Source organism: Opisthocomus hoazin, chromosome 10, assembly GCF_030867145.1.
Source record: "Opisthocomus hoazin isolate bOpiHoa1 chromosome 10, bOpiHoa1.hap1, whole genome shotgun sequence".
Classification (NCBI taxonomy): Eukaryota; Metazoa; Chordata; class Aves; order Opisthocomiformes; family Opisthocomidae; genus Opisthocomus; species Opisthocomus hoazin.
In genome coordinates this window covers 24,552,969-24,575,079 of record NC_134423.1, presented here as the reverse complement: position 1 = coordinate 24,575,079, position 22,111 = coordinate 24,552,969, and positions in this window count along the sequence as shown.

Genomic DNA, 22,111 nt, shown 5'->3' with positions numbered 1-22,111 from the left:
CAAACCCTGCTCCTCTTCTGTGGGATTACATCTGCAAGGAGTGTGCAAAGCTGGAAGTGTTGCAAGTTTAGGTCCTAAACTATGCTGATGCTTTTTATTAATCCTCAGCTCAGGGCTTGCAGGAGTTTGTCACCATATGAGAAGCAGGACCACAGAAATCTGGTAACACACAAGGATTCCCTCATCGCCTGCTGACCTGAAGGACTTAGTAATATCCTAGAATGGCACTGTAAGTAATGATACTTTCTTGCAGTTTGCAATGAAATAATCAGGATTAAACCCAAAGGCATGATTAAAACTATGCAGCTCACATCAGTTATTTATTTACTAAACTGATAATGCAGTGGTTTTTGATCTAACTAATCAAACCTCTTGGGGTGGGCAGGGTTCAGCAGATCATGCCTGAAGAAGAGATGGAGACTTCTGGTCTCTGTGCTTGGAAGGAGAGAAGGAAGGGGGAATGCAGGTATATAAAACATCTTCTGGCACCTCAAATATCAAAAACTCTGTGAGCGATGCCCTGTTTATGAGTTTCTGGCACACATATCCCCGCACAGACAAGATCAATCATTGATAGATGGTGCTAGGAGGGTGAGAAATGTGATTTACACTGGCTCTGGAAGGTCTTGAGTTAGATGCCAGCTACTGAGACAGTTTAATTGGAGCCTGCAGGGAACTGCAAAGCTGTAATACTCCATCCATATTATCAAGGCAGGAGTTTTGTCACCAAGTAAACCCCTTCCTCTTCCCCCAGCACTTTGAAAAGACACCATGGTTGTCTTGGTTTTGGAACTTTGGAGTCTGAAGTTTGTGTCCCCCCGTCCCCATCGTCCCCATCCTCGAATGGCTCCATGCTCATCAAATGCAGCTATACCTTTCTGTGGTGATGTCCTGAAGCATAATTTCCATGGCTGCTCTCAAGTCCTGTCACTTCTTCCCTTCCTCAGTTGCCAGAGCAGTGTGCACCCTCAGGTCTCACTCAGCCCTTCTCCCCTGTTTTGTGGCTACACCTTGTCTGCTCCCAGCCTGAGGTTCATTATAAAAAATGATCCAGTTTTTAGAAATCACAAGGTTCTGTGTCTTCCACTTAATTATTGTTTTATTTTAATAAGCAATTATGTTTTGAAGGCATCTCAAGGCTCCAGGCATTAACCACTTATCACCTGCTGAGTGATTTAAAACTAGTGAAGCACAACCCATTTGCAGGTTGGAATAAGGCCTGAATCCTATCAGCAGACAAATGAGTTCAGAAATACTCTGTGTTTGTAACTCTTTGCTTATGGTTTCATCTCCTGGTCCTCAGAGAAGGGCCAGTTATGTGCTGGAGGGACTGGAGGAATGTCTGTTCCCTTGCTGCTCTAATAAGAAGCAAAGGGCTCATTAGAGGCTGTGAAAGGAAGACTATCTGTTGGCCGTTCTGTACTATTTACTGTGCCAAGTATCTTCCGCAAGTCTCTCTCGGCTACAGATCACAAAACCCTAGCTGCTAAATCAACCCACGCTTAGGTATCCCTTGTGTGAGAGATGCAAATCACCTCCAGGGTGAGACTGCTCAAGGGGCAGGAATCCAGTAAGTCTCAACTCTAGAACTGATACGGAGAATAAATGTAGTCTCACAGGGCTGAGACATTAGGTACTGTTATTGGTTTGTCTTCAGGACTTGTTATTGCCTACCAAGAGGCAATTTGTTGAACCTACTCCAAGAGCATGAAACTAGCTGGCTGTAGCAATTTGTGGGAATAGACCCTGAGCGTCTCCATAGATTGCAGGGTGCTCTGAGCATCATACCTTGGACAACTAGACGTGCATTATCAAATGCTGGCTGGCTTTCTTCTGGAGCTTTTATGACCTAACGGTTTGTTTTTTGTCCTCCCACATCTCCTTGACTTCCAGGTGGCACAGTTGGAAGCCCATTTGAAAACATAAACCCATTACATCTTCTCTATTTTTATGTCACACATTAAAAATACGACAGAGCAGCCAGGCCTGCATTGAATTCCTCAGCTGGAAGGCTGAGTAGCCCAGCTTGTGTGTGCCGTAGAGCATTATTATTGACATTATCTACAGTGCTAGTCAGCACGTGTGCCATATGCTCCAAGGTGTATGTCCTCCACATATTGACTGAGTCATTTTATGTTTTCCATATGGGATCTGTCCTCAAGGTTCTATACCAACTGAGGCATTGGGATAACAATCACAAAACTAACAAGCATAATAAGGGACCAAGAGGGCTGAACCTTGCAGGGAGCCCCTGAGCAGCAGGAATAGGAGGCTTCTTAGCTCATTTCTTCCTCTTGAGTTTGGAGATAGGAAGGGAAGGAGAGGTGGGAATGAGACAAAGTGAAAGTGAGGGTGGTGTGTCCTTACTGCAGTGAACTGTTTCCTTCCCACTTGCTGCCTGATGTGTCCTTTGGGGGTAGTAAACTTAAAAGAGTCCTTTTCAATGCTGAAAATGCTCTGAATAAAATACGGGGTAGTAGTTGTTGGTGAAATGTGTTATTGTCCACAAACGTGTCCCCCAACATGACCTGAGCTGTTTTGCTCTTGTTCCAAATCTCCAGGCTCTTGGCCCATGCAGGGTAATGCCTCCTGGCCACTTTCTTGTCCACTCTGCCCACTTTTCCAGCCAGACAGTAACGAGGACAGCAGCTTTCTCTTTGGAGAAACACAGCCATTTCTAAGCAACAGCCAGCCTGAATTACGTGTCAGAGCAGCCCATGTCATGTCCCCACCTGTGCATCATCAGAATGGGCCCAGTAAAAAAACTCATTTCCCTTTATTTCCTTGTGATTTTACCTTCCCTGTCCATTTGACCTTCTATTGTCATCCTCTGTTTCTTTCTGGCCCTATGTCTGCTCTGATTTAGAAACCGATGGTTCCAGCATATGTCTCAACAGAGAGAAAAAGACATCCAGAAGAGTGTGTCTGTCAGTGTCCAGAAATGTGGAGCTTGCAGGTGCTGTTCAAGCCCTCCTTTCCCATGCGAGGTCTGGGCAGTACTTGCTCTGTGCCCATCTTCTGGCCTTCCAGCCTCAGGCTCCCTGGAGCTGGGCTAGGATGCCTCAGCTCTTTTCCAAAGACTTTTTGGTGTTCTCAGCTTGCATTTGGGGCACAGCTCAGCAAAGTTTACTTGTCACATACCCAGCAGGCTGGGGACAGCAATGCTAATATTGCAACAACTTTAGCAGAGCTCAGTGATAGGATTTGACCAAATTGCAGAGGGAAAAAGAAGCACCTGTGTAAAAACAGAAATTCCTCTGGATGATAAAGTCTATTAGAAGCAAATAAATAAAAAGCCAGGCATGAAAGGGGCACATTCTGATTCTTTCCTATTGTCTTAGTGTGATTTGAACATAATTTGATGGGGCTCAGCTAAGCAAGCAAAGCAGAGACCCTGAGGAATGGGACTATGTTTGCTGAGAAGTCAACATCATGCTGCCACAGCAGTAGGAGCAGAGGTGTGAATGAGATATTGCATAGAATCAGATCCCTTTCTCCCTACAGGAAGCTTAAAGAGATTGGAAATGTACTTGAAACCAAACAGACATAGCTGGACTTCCAAACTGCGTTGGCATTTTGCTTTTTCTTCCCCTTCCCCAGGGCAGAGCTCAACAAAGAGAACAATGAAGATGCCCTGGGACAGACTTGTGAAGACAGGACCTGGCTTTAAACCAGCGTGCAGATCTGCCAGGCGGCGACGGTCTGGGGCAATGAGGGTAAGAAAATAGCAGACAAACTCAGGTAAAGTTGAGAAGTACCAGGAGTTTCTTGGGGGCAGACATCAAGCTTATCAATACTTGTCATATGATCTATCAAAATTTATGGACACATCCCTGCTTGATGTAAGGTCTATGCTTTCCCTCCAGTCTAGTTATCTTGTTTCCCTGCAACTAGAAAGCAAGGTTTCTTTGAAACAAGACATTTTTCAGACAGCTGATGTAACTCCCTTGCTGCCCAGCACTTAGGGTGAGAGTGAAATATTTGCAATTCAATTGGACATGCTTTTAGGGCTGCACTAAGAAGTAGTAACCACTATCTAAGCGTGGAGCAATTACAGAGATGTCAGTTTATGCCTGAAGAGCCCAAACTTGCACGTGTAAGCTATACAGCAATACAGGGCTTGGCACGACTAGTGATGGCAAAAGATGCAATTCTGAGTTGCACCAGAGCACAGTTCAAAAGCTGTTTTGAAGGATGGGACACTTTAGAGTTGTAAAACGTAGATATTAGAACTAGAGGTGATTCTTCATGATGTCTTACGATGGTGAATCCATCCGCCTTGCACTTGTCCTATGGAGGCAATACAAATATATTTCCTACAACATTTTCTCAAGTGTTTGTTTTTTTTTTTCCTGTTGCTGTTAAGTGAGGTGATGTTTTTCCTACATAGTCTTGGTGGATATGCCTCAGGCAATGCTGAAACATAAGTTCTCCAGCTTGTCTGTCTCCATTGGTTCTATACAAAGCTTAGGCTGGGGGATGAACAACTACTCAGTAGTGCATCCAAGCCACAGGGGAATGGCTGGTGAAACAGGAGGGACACCTTGATAGAAGAGCTGTTTGAAGGAATATTAATTATCAGGCAGCTAGTTCTGGACAATTGAATCTCAACTCCAGATGTTCCCATTCTGACAAAGTGCTTCAGCAAAATGCTTAATTGATTACTATCTTGTGAGCTCTGTGCGTGTGTGATAAAACCCAAGACTGCTGAGCTAGAGGGATTGTCTGTTGATAGCAAAACAGTGCAGTGAGTGTTTCTTCACCTTTTTAAACTTATGCTTTTTTATCATAGGGAAACCAGGCCACATTTCAAAAATGTTCTTTAATTTATAATCTTTATTGTAGTGTCATGGTGCTGATTAAAGTCACTGAAGGCCCCAGTATACATGAATGAAGTGAAATAAAGACACATCTGTGTTTGGTCTGAAAGGCTTCTGAGCCTTGTTTAATGAGGGACTGCAGATTTAAGGCCTTCTTGATTTCTGTGTATCTATATAACAGTTGTAAGGACAGGGGGGGAGAACTAAAGAAGAAGTAGGCCATTGGGATAAAATGAAATCAACTTGAGCTTTTACCCTAGGCTGTAACTGAACCAGAGCTGAAGTTCAAATAAGAAATTATTTTCCTTCTTTTTTTTTTTTTTTCCTGGCCTTTGAGCTCCAGCCAAGCCCAGAAATGTCAAACAAGTATAAGTTGTTCTATCTTTGGGGAGGTGGGCTCTAAGCACCACAAGGTAAGGGAAGATGTATAACAGGTAAAGTGATATCTTGCAATGAGATTATAAGGTCCCAGAGATTTGACTTGTATTCTTGCAGCTGGATGGGAAAAGGTTTTTCTTGCAGACCAGATCCAGCTTCTGGTGAAATCACAGATATCTTTTCATTTAAGTCCAGTGGAAACTGTCATGTCCCTAATGGAGATGGTTCTCACAAAAAGGTTCTTTTCATGGTGATTAGTAGACTGGTTAGGAGCTGATCCAGTGTGGTTTCTCACTGGGGCAAACACACTGACCTCAATGGAAACATCCCTGGCTTTTAGGTCTCATTCCTTTTCCATACTACAAAAGCTAAATTGAAAGTAGTAGAGGAGTGAAACTAGTTCCACACTTCTGAAAATATGAATTCTTTTGCTAAAAGTATGAAATGTATTAATGGACAAGGCTTCTACACAAAACAGCCTTATTGCTAGGCAGTACTAGTGTGTTGTGTTAAGAGAGTAATTTTATGTTTTATTTTTGACTTTCCTCTCCAGAGTTCCAGGGCATTAAATTCTGCTGTGTTAAAAACCGCTATGAAGACCTCAGTGCTGCCCATGACTGTTGGAAAAGGACAGATTTAACATGGGAAAGGGATCTGAATTTGATTTGCTGAAATACCCAACTACTTACTCCTTGGTGTTTCGTTGTGCTGAATGCTTTTGTTCCTGCCACAGTTGCTCATCTGTGAGCAACAAACTGATGGCACAAGTCTCTGCACACAACCTTCATGCTTCTCCATCTGTGGCTTAAGACGGTTCACAGCCCACTTAGTCTGCAGTCACTGTCTGGATATGCCAGTCTCTGCAACCACTGATGTGTGTGGAAACAGCTAACCAAAGGCGAAAAGCCAACTTGAGGGCAACTGTAAAGCAGAGACTTAGTAGTTCTAACATGCAGAAATTTAGGAGTAATTAATCTGTTCTTTCAAAAAATAGCATCTATTTTTAGCTCTCAAAGGGGGTTGTTTTCTAGGGATTAGTGACAGGCTGTCCTGCCAAGGTGTGTAGGCTGATTTTGGAGAAGCATCCAGACAGCCTGCATGGAGGCCAATGTCTTGCAGACTCCTGAGAGCCCACTGGCAATGGGAGATTTTGTATTAGTCTTAGGCTGTAAAAACTATAGCTGAACTGTGTCTTTTTACAGACAGTCCTAATTCAGCCAGCTCAAAGGGAGCAGCAACTCTGGAGGAATCCAAGATGCCTTGACTTCCCTTCTCGGTGACAAACCCAGTACTCTTCCTTTGGAAAGCACTGCTGCAGACAAGGCAGGTCATCCTGGCAGCAGGATGGAACAGTGGCTATTTATGCATAAAACTTAAGAAAGGAATGTGGGATTTTTTTCATCTGCATACAGCTACCCGATCCCATTTCAAATGCCATTGATCCTCATCAGAAATTGTAACCTTCTAGGCCATGAACCAACTGGCAAGTGCTACAGTCTGTCATGGCTCGCGTGAGAATAGAATCCAAATACCCAGAATGACACAGACTCAGATTTGGGCATCAAATCTGAGCCTCTGGCAGGGAGATGTCAAATCCTGGGCTGAACCTCTTCTAGTCTGTTAGTTCCCAAGCTCTAAATGACAGACAGCTCCAGTAGCTAACAAACTGCTGGCCCGAGAGAAGAGATCAGTGGGAGCAGTTGGGCATTGATGAGCAAAGGCTGAGAGCCTGCTCCACGATGTTTAGAGCTTTGTGATAATAATTAGATCTTAAAATGTGTCGGTTCTGCATGACACAAATCATCAGCGTAGGCCAGGAGCATGTTTCCATGGAAGTGTGAGTGTGTGCGTCTGTGTGATTTGCGCAAGAGCTAGCTAATGCAGCTGTGACACTGCATAGGCATATCTCAGTTTGTAGACTATAGGAGTGGGAGGGAAATGATGAGAGAATGAGGGACTCTTGCTACCTCCTAATTTCCACTGCCTTCACCACTTCTGACTTCCATAAAACCTTCCCCCACAGAGCTGCAGCTAGTGTTGCTGCTGTAAATGTGGTGAGGTGCACAGCCACGGCACAAGGGTATTCAGGTAACAGCTTTCCCATCAGAAAAGCTGTTGTCTGTAAACTGCCATTTGAGTGTTTGGAGAGAACAAAAATGCTATGTCTTTATTGTTTCTGTTTCTGCCACTTCCCTTGTCTCCAAGGTTTTCAGGTTTTGAGGAGAGAGGAGGCTGTTCCTCCTAGGGAAGAGGAGGGGCTAAGGTGACCAGGGATGACTGCAGAAGCAGAGAAAGAAGCGATCGTCACATGAAGTGGATTTTCTGCCCTGAACAATTGCAGTGTGTTGAAGTTATACCTGCTCCATGCATCCTTGTCATCCAGGGGCACCACAGCAAGCAACCTCAGCTGATCATCTGGCATCTGAGACCAGTAATGGTCAGGGAAATTTCCCCTGTCTGTGACCTCCACCTGCTCAGGACTGAATCGGTTGGGACTTGCTGACATCTTTGGGTCTTTCTAGGATCTAAGGCATAAAATTGCACCTTGCTTTCAAGACAACTGTAATTTTACCTTCTAGATTTCTCTCTCTTTTTCCCTTCCAGTCTTCTCAGTATTGCCTGTATGGAAAATCCACAGTCCTTTCTGTTGTTGCTCCTTTCATTTCTTTTGTGCCTGATGAGAGCTGGCTAAGGATACATTTCCTATCCTTTTGGTTTAGATCCTGGCCAGGTGTTTGTGGAAAACCTCATGCATCCCATTTGCAAACCTTTTCCTTTAGGGTTTGGTGTGGGAACTTGTTGAAGATCTGGACACGAGTTCTGCACTCTGCTCCTCTGAATGTGACTGCAGCCATCTGCCAAAAGGGTGGTTGTAGCGTCTATTGCTGTTGAATGTGAGATCAACATTGCCATCCTTGGGCCTGTCTCTTTTGAAGGTGCTGGCATGACTACGAATCTTGATCCCTCTTTCCTAAACCCTTAATTTCAGGCTAGCCTTTCAAAGGGAAGAGCACTACAGTTGCTCTTGTGCAGTCTCTGATCCACCAGCACGACCTCGTTGAGAATTAGGTCAAAGCTAATGCAAAATAGATGAAACCTTGCAGAGCAGAGAAAACCCAGGGAGACTCCAGACTCAGAGAGCAAAGTGCTTTGTCACCATATTAAATCAAATCCACAACACAGCTAGTTTATGGTAGCATGTAGTCTGCAGAAGCTTTGGAGGATTGAGGAGTGAGGTCAGAAGGGATCTGAGGAGCTATTAATTTTATTTCTGTGCAGTAAGTATTTTTATCCAACCCCTGTAAAGAAAGACAAAATGCATGTAGCTTATGGAGCTTATGGTTGCTGAATTTCACATGGATTTGAATGTCAGCCTCTTAACTGTGGCTTGGTAACTCATCAGGCCTCACAACAGAAGCAAATATGTTGATACTCAGCGCTGGAGAAGTCAACTGAGCAAATGAGCATCCCACAGGAACAAAGGTTGTAACTTTCCTGACCACTGCTGCAGCAGTGCCAGAACCACCACTTCCACTTTGAGGTGGAGTGCATGATGTGTGGAGGGAACCTAGCAAGCCAGAGAGGGGAAGACATGTTTCCTTTCAGCATCTTGGCTGGATTGCAAAGCAGATAATCTTGTTCTGTCATGCAAAATTGCCTCTTCATGTCTTTCATCTGTGAGGGGTATTGTCTTCTCTTCTGGCATGCCAGCTGCTTTGGGGGTCATGCTGGTCTCTCCTGACCATCAATTTCTAATATTGGAGGGGGCTGCATTTCGAGGATGAAACAAAGTAATTCCTCTGTCAGCTCATTGTGAGATGTCTCTGGCTAAAAGCCTGGGAAGCAATTTTCTTATGACCTACTGTTTGATGATAGCGAACTGTTTCATGGTGCTGCAGTCTCCCCCACATGCTTGGCTTTGACTGATAAAGCTCAGCTGAGACAGAAAAAAACCCTGCTGATCTACATTGGTGCTGCTGGCAAAGGCCAGAGCCCTGCATGGGGCCCCCAAAGAGGGATGGGAATCTATCGAGATTGAGCCTGATTTAATTCTTCTTATAAAGCATCTTGGCAGCTGTCTAGATCTGACAGGTTGATAATAAGACTTTCCCTCAACGCAAAAGGGAAAGTAATTTACATTGGCTTCACACCTCTGGCAAGCAGGAAAGATCCTGCCCTATGTTAGCATGAATGGGGAGCAGACGTGAGAACAAGAGCAGGCAGCACCAGGGGGAAAGGAGGAAGGTTTGCTCCGTGCTTGAGCAAGCACAAGAAAATGCCATTTGGAAAATGCCGACGGGTGAGAGAGCTGGGCTTGGAATCAGCATTCTGTCCATGGCAGCAGTTCAGAGCAGCTTTCCAGCCAAATCCTGAAGGATCACTCTCTTAGAAGAACAGCAGCGCTACCTGATTTCATTTTGCTCCATTTAGCCCAGCGCTTCTGCTGATACACTGCTCGCTCTCCCTCACTACAGGTGCGTGCACATCAGCACCAAGCTGCCCTAAGATAGTGTGGGGATTTTTTTGTCATTTGGTTGATAAGCAGCTGATAGCCTCTAGGGAAGGACCATGGCACTCATTGTGCAGAGAAGGTCTCTCCAAGAGGTTTCAAGAATACAATTACATGGCATCTAATTCCCCATTACATGAGCAGATGCAGCCATCCCCAAGAGGACTAACAAGCCAAGTTGTAACCTGTATTGTATTCCACTTTAAATCTGCTGTCCTGCTAGTCTGGTTCTGAGTCTAGTGTCCCTTGTAAGCTGTGCCCTCATCAGATTTCTGCTGGTCATGTCGCCTCCAAAAGGAACGACTTGAGGCAACCTTTCCATGCTTCATACATGGGCTCTACTGTGCCCATACCTCAGTGCGGTGTCAAGGGATGTAACACTCTTGGGATGCACTTTGTAACCCTCAGGTGAAAGCATGCCAGGACAGTGCCATGTCCTTCAGGCAAATGTAATTTAGAAAGCTCTGCTCTTTGCAACCCACCAGCTCTAAAGGCCTCTGCCCTTCCTGCCAAAATTGAGGTGGTGGGGAGGGAAGAACTGGAATTATGTCAAAATCAACAAAAGTGGATGGGTGGTGAAAGCATTTTGTTTGCTTGTTCCCTGACCACTGGGATCATGAAGAGGCTTTGTTCTGCTGAAAGGCACTGACTGGGGCACAGGACTTTTTCTCTTGGATTGCCCTCTGTTACAGAGATGTTTTTTGGAGACCTGGTGCTTGAGCATACTCAGCCAGGGATAGGGCAGACTGGGAGACTCCAAGGAGCTTTTTGATGTCCTGGTCAAACTTTTTGGAGGTGGGAAAGAGGACACTCAGGTGCAGAGAGCTACTGAAAGCTGCTAGGAAGCAGAACAGAAGAGGACCTTGTGCTGCAGGGACACAGTGACCAGAAGGTAATTTTTTCTGACTTCTTATTTAATCTCCCTTTAAAAGAAACCTGTGTCAAAGTTTGTGTTAGTGTATTCCAGCTTTGGATAGTAAATGCAGCTGCTTCAAGGAAAGTGGAGGTCCCAACTCAAGGTTGTGGCCGACTTTAGGGTGTTAGCAGGGGTGAGTAGGGCCATGGAGTAGTGAGGAAGTGTCACATGGTGGATGGGAAGGTGTAGGTGGTTGGAGAAGGGATCTGAAAGGCCAATATTGTGGAATGTCATTAGATGATTCTGCGGTAGAAGATGATTAGGAGAAGGTCCACGATCCTTTTTTGGGGAAGCGGTCTCTAAAAATCAGGACTATGAGAACTTTATCTGAATATTAGTTGGAGGAGCAATGTAGCAAGGTGTAGAGACCGCATCAGTATCCTGGCTGAGCTGTGTTAGAGGGCAGTGTGCTTCTGCGGTGGGTACTTTGTAGCCTTGCTGTCTGGAGGCCTCAGACACTGCCTGTCATTGTGGCAGGTAGATGAGAGACCCTGCTAGAAAGGTTCAGCACTTACAACGATCTGTACTAATGAGAGATCTTGCCTGCAAGCAAAAGAGCTGAAATTAAGACAAGTGCAAAGCACTCCTCTCAGGCAGGCAAAGCAGAATACACAAACACAAAACAGGGAATACGCAATGAGGTGGCAGTACGGGAGGAGAGGACCGGGGTTGCGCTGGTTCACTAGTAGAATATGAATCAACCTCGGGACGCTGCTGCAAAACAACTCATATCCAATGCTGTATTAACGAGTGCTCTTTGCAAGATATGAGAGGCAATTATTACAACCTGCTTGGGGCTGGCACAGCTTCAGCCAAGTGTGGGTGGCTGCAACTGATGTGAAACTTTGTCTAGACCCATTGTGAAATTTAGGGAGGGAGTCCAAGATGGGGGGAAGGGAACAAAACAACCAAGTGAATGGTAAGAGGTTAGGCAAACAAGTCCTATCAATAAAGATTGAAGGCATTGCATTTGTTCATTTCAGGAGAGAAATGATGGCAATGGGATGCAATGAGTCTTCCTACACAAAAATAGTGCTTCTAAAAATGCTGCTGATGAGCTGTTTTCCATGGTCACTGGTGTAAGAACAAGAAAGTGCTTGAATTCAGTAAATGATTTAAGAAGTTTCTTAGGAAAACCCTTTTAATCCCTAGAGGGGTAAAATACTGAAGCAGTCTGTCTAGGAAAGATGAGGCATCAGCTTTCTTAGTGAATTTTTGGAATGGGCTAAGACGATTGGGTTCTGATCCCATGAAATGTCTTTCTGCCATACGTATTTATAATTAAGCACAATATGAAAACACAGCCTCTTCCCTGAGGAGTTAAAAACCCATCTATAATTAGATAAAGTCTTTATCTTTTAATGGTAAATCTAGGTTAAATGTGCCTTACGTGACAGCTGTGTTAATGTATCATTGTGGAGCAAACATCAGGAGGAAAGGGAGCTCTTTAAACTAAAGAACAGTACTGGTGCAACAACATGAGTATGAAACTGGCCAGCCATAAATTAGGCAGGAAATTGAAAGAAAGTTTCAAACTGTCAGAACATCACTGTTCTGAAACAGCCTTTCATAATGGGAATGCTGGGGGCAAAAATCAGAACTTGTTTTTAAAATGGAGCTTGCTAAATTAATTCAAAGTATTACAGAGAACTACTGCCTGTCACAACTGAGTCCAGGACTAGGAGATCCCTTTTGTTGCTGTATTATAGGAGCTGAGGGGAAGAGAAGTATTTTTATGCCAGTGGGACTGTTTTCTACTCTTTATTGACACAAATGTACTGCTTTCATCCCTGTGCTTTTTCATGTGTGAGGCTGTTATTGATATTCATTTTAAGATCTGAAGGTCACGTCTCTGTTTAAAATTGCATAATTGCACCAAGGTGAAGGAGGGAAATCCAAGTTTGGGAAAACCTTCTTGAAGGGGGCTGCAGATCCCCAGGTGCTAGGTGTCGTCTTGACTTTTCCAAGGCTGCAAACACTTTGTGCTGATTAGAGTGAGTGTTGTTTGGGGTTAAATGCAAGCAGCTAGGAAGAGCTAGGAAGCTAGCTTTGGGGAAGAGCTGAGCTACTATAGCCTGCTAAACTAGAGCCGAACCTTATGTGCTAGGTGGTTACTGCTTGGCGGGTGGGGTGAGGTGTCAAAGTGGGGCAAGAAGCTGCCGCAAAGCAACGCAGTGTGCCAAACATAGCTACTAGGACAGCACAGGCTCTGTGCCAGGAGAGGAACTTCATTTCTTTGCTGACAAATGAAACAAAGATGTGATTGGAAGTGCCACACTTTGCAGGTATGAGCAATTTCCCTATAATCAATCATCCAAACCAAATTGTTTTCATTTCTTTGCATTATTTAGCAGCCATTTGATGGCAGACAATATGAGCTGGATTTTGTTTTTCACTTGCTCGTTACGCTGATGTGATTTGTGGGCTTTGGCAGTGAGATGTTGGGGTGAAGGAAGGCTGAACTGAGCTGCTGTGTTCAAAAAACTTGATAACCAAAGACCACATCTATAGTTATCAGCTAATCACTCAGACATAGATGTTGTTTGTCTGTTCTTACTAGGTCTGTAAATTATCTGGTGGTGCAAAGCTGACAGTGAAACACCTACAGGAGAGGATGTCAGAAGAAAGAGGGAAGGAGTGAGGAGGTGATAACGTAGAACTGAGTTTGATAAGAGTCCCTGGCTCCTCCAGTAATTGCAAGAAAGGTGAGACTGATTGAGACCTATCAGCTCTCTTGGGTATTCCTAGTTATATGAAGCTATTGATGTGGTTAGAGACCGTGGAGGGGAGGGTTAGGTAGAGCAGGAGGGCTGGTTCCTGTATCCTGTGCTGAACCGTATTGAACAATTCCCTTTCTTGTGCTAGGGGGAAGCGTACATTTGAGATCTCGAGGGATCTATTTTACTTCCCCTTGGACAATGTGTGTGATGTGGGAGAGGAAGGATGACTTAGTGTGAAGCATGTGTTAAGGTGACTCCAGTGACTGGTTTGTTTTCTAACATGGATTCTGCAGCTCAGACTCTTTTTCCAGCACTTGCTGGTACTAGGTCAGGCTGAGAGAGAACTGCTTGGTGCAAATATAATAAAAGGTAAAGGTGTGGGGAGAGATAGCAAGAGTAATGCCTACTGCAGAAAGTGTGCTTTTCATCCCTTTTAAGTCTGACTTTCTCCCCATTGCAAGTTGTGGCCAAAGAGCCTATTTGCATCAAACAAGTCAGCTAGAGCCTAATTTATAGAAGTGCATCCTACAAGTGCCAAGTAACACTTCGTGTCTCTAGATGAGACAGAAGGGGCTTTTCCTTCAGGCAGGCAGTACACTGAACAGGACATTCTCATGCACAAAATTCAAAGCTATCCTTAAGGTGCTTCGTACCAGGGTATGTCTCCACAGGCAGCATCCCGCATCATAGCTAAGATGCAGATCTCTCTGCATGCATATCATGGCAGGTGTGTGTGACCTGTGATGCAGCAAATGTCCTGAAAGCTCCTGCTAATGCAGGCTGTCCCACTCTGTGGTGGTCCCCAAGGAATGCTTAGACTAGGATCGTGTGGTCCCGTCGCAGGGAGCTGGTAGGTATCACTGCTGGAATATCTCCACTCAGCACATCCCAGAACTGCTCAATTTTGTTGCCCATCAAGGCAGTACGCAAGAGCTGTCTTTCAAAGAGAGCTTTAGGATGGACAGAATTGGAGATCAGTTTAAGGATTCATTTCTGCTCTGACTCAGTCTTGAATATTTGTTTAAATATCACTGGTCTGTTTCAGTTTTCATTTAGCTGGCTTTCTAACAGTTACCGGTGGTGTGGCATGCGTGGGAGTGTGGGGGGGGTGGTTTGCTGCTTGTTGTCAAATCTGAACAAATAGAAGGCTGGGAGCCTGTGCAGTTAACGCTGGGAATCACAAAGGCATCAGGACCTCCTAGCATGTGTAGGTAAACAATAAAGGTATTTGATTATATCACTGGCACAGCAGATTAGCTCTAAGTACACACTCACCTCTCTGTGGCTCAGCTTCTTGTACGAAAATTAAGGATCATGATACTTTTCCTCCTGCCTTTGCCTTGCCCGTTTGGCTGGTTGCTTGTGGAACAAGGAATATTTCTTATTGAGCACTGCTGTACAGTGCTTAGTACAACAGACCCCTGATCACAGCAGGGGGCTTTCAAGTGCCGCTGCGTTAGGACCCCCACAGAGATGTCTGAACCCTGGTGGAAGCAGCAGGCTGTGTAGCACTAACGAAGGTTATAGATTAGGCTTGTGCTTGTCAGACTGTAATGTAGTGGAACTTCTCTGTAGCAAATGCTGCTTGTAACAAAACACTGTTTACAGACATCCCAACAGTAAGAAATGTTATTTTTCCATTGCTAATTAGTTCTTGATAGGGCAAATGTTTACCTGAAGTTGAATGGATACAAAGATCTTTGTTTTCCTGCTTTTCCCTAAGTGTGCTGTGTTTGCCCCTAAGGGTGCATCTTTCCATCTCCTTCATGTCTTTATTTTCTTTTTTAAGGGCCATTTAAATGTTGAGCACTGCAAAGCCTTGAAGTACAGGATATTTATGGACAATGCAAATTGAGTGTTTTTCCTCATTATTCTGAGGCAGTGAATTGTCCTCTCCTTTTATAATGACTATCAGGATATAATGAAAATTTAGTCAGGCCTCTTGATGGCCACTTTGTGCAATACCAAAGGCCTTTATCTCTTCTTTCACTTCCTCCATCCTGTTTCTCCTGATCTTTAGAAAAGAATAAATCCACCGCGTCCTCATGCTGGTTGATGTTTCTAAGTTCATTTAATTAACCGTGGTTTCCCTCCATTCTCCTCAATCCCAGCTTACCACTTCTCACCGAGATCGGATTTGGTGGAAGCAGAAGCAGATTCAAACTTCAGAATTTACTCGGGTGAGACCAGCAGAAGATATCATCTCTTCAAAAAACAGCTTGTTTGCTTGGTGAGGAGTTGTAGAGCAGGAGGAAGAGCAAAAGCCCTTTAATTCAGTTAAGTAGAAGAAAAGTTAATCTTCCACAGGCAGGCAAGGGATGAAACTAGCTAAATACTTAAATAATGTTCGAGGTAGGACAATGTGTTTGCCCACAGTTTAAACTCTGAGTACTACTCTATTTGAGAAGTTAACATACAAAGTTGCATTTGAACACCACCATCCTTATCCTCAAACCGTCCTCAGTGTGTCATTACTTCATGGCTCCAACTGAGAATCAGTTCCTGCTCTCAAAGCCGTGGCTGCCCTAGTGATGAGGGCCAGTTTGGAGGAATACTCTGTAGTAATCATAAAAGGAGCCTTTCACTTGTCTTTGAGCTATTGGTAAAGGCTGGCACTTGGATGGAGGTAACAAACCAAGAAACAGGTCTTTCTGCTTTGCTGGGCTGGTGGAACCAGCCATGCTGCTTGTGCTTTTACTATCAAACCTTCTGTAGGATTACACAGGCAGCAGGCCTTTAGTGTCATTGGGATGTGGAGAGGTTTAACCTGTTCTTTGGCTCAAATTTCACTGATGTCCTGTTGCCTCAGTTGTGTACCTTCTCTTACTGGGAAGTAAGTGCTAGGGACTAGGGCTGGGGTGGTTTTTTGCTATCTCTTTTCACTACCAGTGGCACATGGCAGCAGCTTCACAAGGGTTATTAATATCCAGAATGAAGCCCTCCATACTGCAGCAAGTGTTGAACCAGAAGAGGAGATGTGGTAGCAAAATACTCCATATCGTATCTCTTGTTCTTTCTGCTCCCATATTGTCACAGAATCACAGAATGGTCGGGGTTGGAAGGGACCTCTGTGGGTCATCTAGTCCAACCCTCCTGCCGAAGCAGGGTCACCTACAGCAGGCTGCATAGGACCTTGTCCAGGCGGGTCTTGAATATCTCCAGAGAAGGAGACTCCACAACCTCCCTGGGCAGCCTGTTCCAGGGCTCCATCACCCTCAGAGTGAAGAAGTTCTTCCTCATGTTCAGACGGAACTTCCTGTGCTTCAGTTTGTGCCCATTGCCCCTTGTGCTGTCGCTGGGCACCACTGAAAAGAGTGTGGCCCCATCCTCCTGACACCCACCCTTCAGATATTTATAAGCATTTATTAGGTCCCCTCGCAGCCTTCTCTTCTTCAGGCTGAACAAGCCCAGCTCCCTCAGCCTCTCCTCGTAGGAGAGATGCTCCAGTCCCCTCACCATCCTCGTAGCTCTCCGCTGGACACTCTCCAGTAGCTCCTCATCTTTCTTGAAGTGGGGAGCCCAGAACTGGACACCGTACTCCAGATGGGGCCTCACTAGGGCAGAGTAGAGGGGAAGGAGAACCTCCCTCGTCCTGCTGGCCACACTCCTCCTAATGCACCCCAGGATCCCATTAGCTTTCTTGGCAGCCAGGACACACTGTTTTTTGTCCTCCATGCTTGGCTGTTCTTTGCTGGCAAAAATATAGCAGTGCTTAAATACTGTACTCGGGTCACCGTGGCAGCCTCTGACTTCCCTTGCATAGGGGTAGACTGGCAAGAAGTGCAATCAGCGTGTGCTGTACACTTATCTGCATGTCTGTGTGTACTCAGGGAGGCTTGGTGTGCATGTGAGCAGACTGAAGTTACTAGCTTTGCTCTTTTCTATCTCCTCACCTTTTCCAGTAATCAAACCTTAGTAACCACCAGAGCCAACACACAAATATAGGTCCTTGAGATTAATCTGTCTTAGATGAAGGGGCAAAAAATTCCACCAGCTCCTGCTGGCAGAGTCATTAAAAGCTGCTTTGCCGAGCTTTCCGCTGCTAGAAGAACTCATCCTAAGATGCTCTGTGACGAAAGTTCAAGTTACAATGGCTGCCACAGCCTGAGCAGCTTTACCTCCTGGTGTGAGCCTGTGATTACACGGCAGTGATGGAAGGCTTAGTCATAGCAGCGGGTCTCCAGGAAACCTTATGTGGGGGAACGTTGCCTTGAGGCAGCAGACAGCGTTATCAAAAGCCTAACAGGGACATATGCAAAAAATGGGAGTTTAATTGCCAAATTTCCCCTTTATCTTAGTATAATTAACAAGCTGGTGTTTCTGCAGCTCTAGTTGAAGGGAATGCTCAGAAATGTGTTATGGATGAGTTAAGGAGCATGGGAGTTGTGTTACTGTGTTATGAAGTCCTAGTGGCTCCTTTCACAAAGTCGTCAGGTAACATTATTGAAGAATGATCCTTTCTTATAAAACGTGCCAACAAAATACAAGCTTTGCTATCAACCTTGATGGGTTACACTCCTCTCTCCTCCATTCCTTGGCATGTAATGAGGCTTAGCTGGCCATTCACTCGTAGCAAGAAATAAGCACTAACTTTTCAGATAAGGGGTGGACCCTCAGAGCTGAGGCTAGCAGCTTTCTGTGAATGGTGACTCACAAACTAATCGGACATACATCCGCACAAGTAATTTCAGCAGACTGGTCACAGCATGATACAGAATGAATGGGATGACTCAACACTGCTGTGTCTGTGTTGCATGCAAACTACCCAGGAGGTGACACCTGGCAGTACCGAAAGGTGAAGACTTGAGTTAAGATTTCCATTATGACTCAGCTTAGTGTCATGTAAGACCCCACCGGTCCGACAACTTGTGCCTTGCACCTGGCGATCACTAAAGCCTGCTCAGTTTGTGACTAAAGAGGCATTTTACTGTAAGAGCTGGGTTCTACCTCTTCCGTGTTTGTACATCCTTGCTTTGCAGACAAGATGACATGTCTAGTCACAGCAATGAGAAGCAGAGCTCTGGAGTGAAAAGTGAGCTCGGCTGAGCTTGGGTGTGAGTGGGACTTATCTTGGGAAGGGACTAGCAGTGTTTTTCAAGGCAATACACTCCCAGGTCTTTTGAAGCCTTATCAGGGATATTCCTGTTTTATCTATAATGGCTTTTCATAAGGGATGCAGAATGCTCCAGTATGTTGCTCATGCATCGAGTATGCACAAATCATCCTGGTTCATAGAGCAATAGGTGGAATTGCAAAACTGCACTTAATGACTGACAGCCACCTGCCGTACGTGCTTTCAATGTGATATTATGAAGGATAATTTTTCTCCTGCCTCTGAAGCTGAAAGAAACCCAGGGGAGAGGATCTCTTGGGTTTATGTGCTTTGCTTTTAATTGATTTTGGAGATTAAAGCCTGAGTGAAAGTATTGGCTTGAAAGCCCTGCGTATAGAGAGCTTCTGTTTTTGTCAGAGGATGTGCACGGGAAGCATATTGTCAGCCTGTCTGGGCCCTGACCAGAGGCTGTCAGGATGGTGTTGGTTAGTCCAGGTGATGTTGTTTTGGGGGATGTGACATTGTTTTTACAAGCTCAACGGACTGTAGAAGCTAAGTGCTTGAGCCGTGAAGCACTGATGACCAGAAAGACTTCATAGGCTTTGAATCTGTCCTCCACAGACAGGACAGAGACCCTCCTGTCCTGCAGCTGGCTGTAGCTTAGGCTGCAACATGGTCTCTGCTATGTTACAGAGGGTCTGATTTTCAGGGGAAGCAGAAACTGTTCTTGTGGAGAGCAGTGGAGAGGGACCTGGGTGTCCTGGTGGACGACAGGTTAACCATGAGCCAGCAGTGTGCCCTGGCTGCCAAGAAAGCCAATGGGATCCTGGGGTGCATTAAGAGGAGTGTGGCCAGCAGGACGAGGGAGGTTCTCCTTCCCCTCTACACTGCCCTGGTGAGGCCCCATCTGGAGTACGGTGTCCAGTTCTGGCCTCCCCAGTTCAAGAAAGATGAAGAGCTACTGGAGAGAGTCCAGCGGAGGGCTACAAGGATGATGAGGGGACTGGAACATCTCTCCTACGAGGAGAGGCTGAGGGAGCTGGGCTTGTTCAGCCTGAAGAAGAGAAGGCTGCGAGGGGACCTAATAAATGCTTATAAATATCTGAAGGGTGGGTGTCAGGAGGATGGGGCCACACTCTTTTCAGTGGTGCCCAGTGACAGCACAAGGGGCAATGGGCACAAACTGAAGCAGAGGAAGTTCCAGCTGAACATGAGGAAGAACTTCTTCCCTCTGAGGGTGACAGAGCCCTGGAACAGGCTGCCCAGGGAGGTTGTGGAGTCTCCTTCTCTGGAGATATTCAAGACCTGCCTGGACAAGGTCCTGTGCAGCCTGCTGTAGGTGACCCTGCTTCGGCAGGAGGGTTGGACTAGATAACCCGCAGAGGTCCCTTCCAACCCCTACGATTCTGTGGTGATTGATTCTGTGGTGATTGGTTCGGTGGTTCGGTGATTGTGGGAGGTGCACTCCTGGTGTGCCTATCCCTTTAGCATTCACCCATATGAATATTGGGGTGAACACACTGATGGCCTTTAAAAACAGATGTGGAGGCAGGGTAAGCCAGCTCTCCTCTTGCCTCTCAAAAAAATCTCTGTGGAGAACTTGCTCTCTCCAATGCCCCAGCAAGCAGTACCTGCCCAATACTCTTAACAACCCTGTTCTGGAGGTGATGGGACCTTAGCAACTCTAGTGTCTGTTCGGCTATGAAATACAGGCACGGAGATAAAACTTCATCCTGGCTCTCAGGGTGCACTGGGATTTTGGAAGAGCTCCAGGCATAACCTGAACCCCAGCCACAACTGCAGCAGTGGTCTGCTGATGGAGATGGGGGGGAACTACCCACAGCATATCTCAAGACATTTTTGGGCAGTGTATCATAACTGAAGCTTGGTCTCTCATCTGCATTTTATTATTAGGGATTTTTTTTTTTAAATTACTTTGAAAGCTGGCTAGTTATTTACATTCTCAACTTCCTTGATATTTTGTGTCATAAATCCTACCTTAGTCTACCTTGTATTTGATATATAAATAATGCATCTATCCTGCTTAGGGAGCTGTCTTCCGACGTCCCCTGCCCTCTGCAAACACATGCACGCAAAAAGCTTTTTTTCTGCCCTGTTGATTTTTAAAACAGGACGTTGGGCAACAATAAAACTGAGGTTTGTCCTTTGCAAATTGTTCCTAAAACTTCCCTCCCACCTGTCCTGACTCCGTTCTTAATCAGCCTGTTTCCCTACCAGCTTCTTTGGGCACTTAAAAGTTATAGTCACAAATTATACCACCTTTGAAGGACTTTCTCATAACCTTTAAAGTGTTGCCTGGAACACCATGAACAAAAACTTCCCAGTGAGGGGATGAATATGTTTTGGGCTCTTTTCCTTGGCAGACTGGGTTCTGGCTCTGCCTCTCGTTTAATGACATTTCTTCTTGTCCATGAACAGCATGTTTCTGTGCCTTCCTCTAGCTGCAGCGCACCAAATTGAATGTCTGCATCTGCACACCCTGACCTCTGTTTAGGCACTAAGATAAAGTGACCTAAAGATCTGAGGGGCTGGGCGTTTGTAGCTCTGATTAGGATGTGTCCCACCGCAGGGAGTACGGAGGGGCTGAGAATCCTCGGTTGACCAGTGTTTAGCGATAGCATGGAAATGCCAAGCTGGAGGGCTCTGAGTGAGCCCATCTGTCATAATACTAGGACTATTTCCCCAGCAGTGGGTGTTTTCTGTGTATTGTGCTATGGCCTGGAGCTGGTCTGGAAAGGATCCAGGGTCACAGCAGCCAGCAGGTGAGACTGGAGCCTGCTGACTGAGGTGTGCTGTTTAGAGTTGCTTGGAAGAGTAAGATCAGGGTCTGGCATAGGGAGGAGAGGGGAATTTTTATTATTGGGCTGATTATTTGTTATAGGCTGTTTGATAATTTGCTCCAGCACTGGAAAAAGCCAATAACTTGTTTCATTCAGGTCTTCATCCTGTGTTTCCTGCCCAAGGAAGGTGAGGGCACAGCTGCAGAGCATGGCCTGTAAATGACTGTCAAACTCATGACCTGTATGGATGGGTAGCTCCTTGTGAGGGCAGTGATTCATGCTCTCACATCCTGCTCTCTTGCTCAGTTGTGCTTGGTGACCTCCTAAGACACACCAGGGCTAGGTCTTAGTGAAAGTGGTGTGGAAATACCCAGGTCTGTCAAGCACTTTGCAGCATGCAGAGGTTTTGCAGAGCCTGACTTTGCCGAATGGAAAGCCTTAGTGCCTGCATCAGCCTGTAGCAAGCTGTGCTGCCTTGAATGTTCCTTCTGCATTCCCTGCTGTACATCTCCTCTGGATCATCGTCATCCATGTGGTTTTTCCTGCTAGGCATTCCCTCCAAATATCTCTCCCACATATGCCTCCTTTAGCACATGCCTGGCAGGTCACACAAGGTGATTAGGGAAGTCTGCTGTGATGAGCAAGATACAGGGTGACTCCAGAGCAGAGCAAATAGCCTTAAATGATATTGCTGCTGGGAGCTTACCACTGGATTGGCTGTAATGACCTTCATTTTATCTCTGAAGGGCTTTGTGATGCTCCCCCTCAAGAATTTGCTGAGTCAACGAGAAAGAGGAAAAAAAATAAAAGGATAATTTTGTTTCCGTGACACACAACCCTTGCTCTGCAGGCAAGAAAGTATGTTGTCTCGCTGGTGTCTGCTCCTGCTATACTGGGAACAGGCTTATTACAA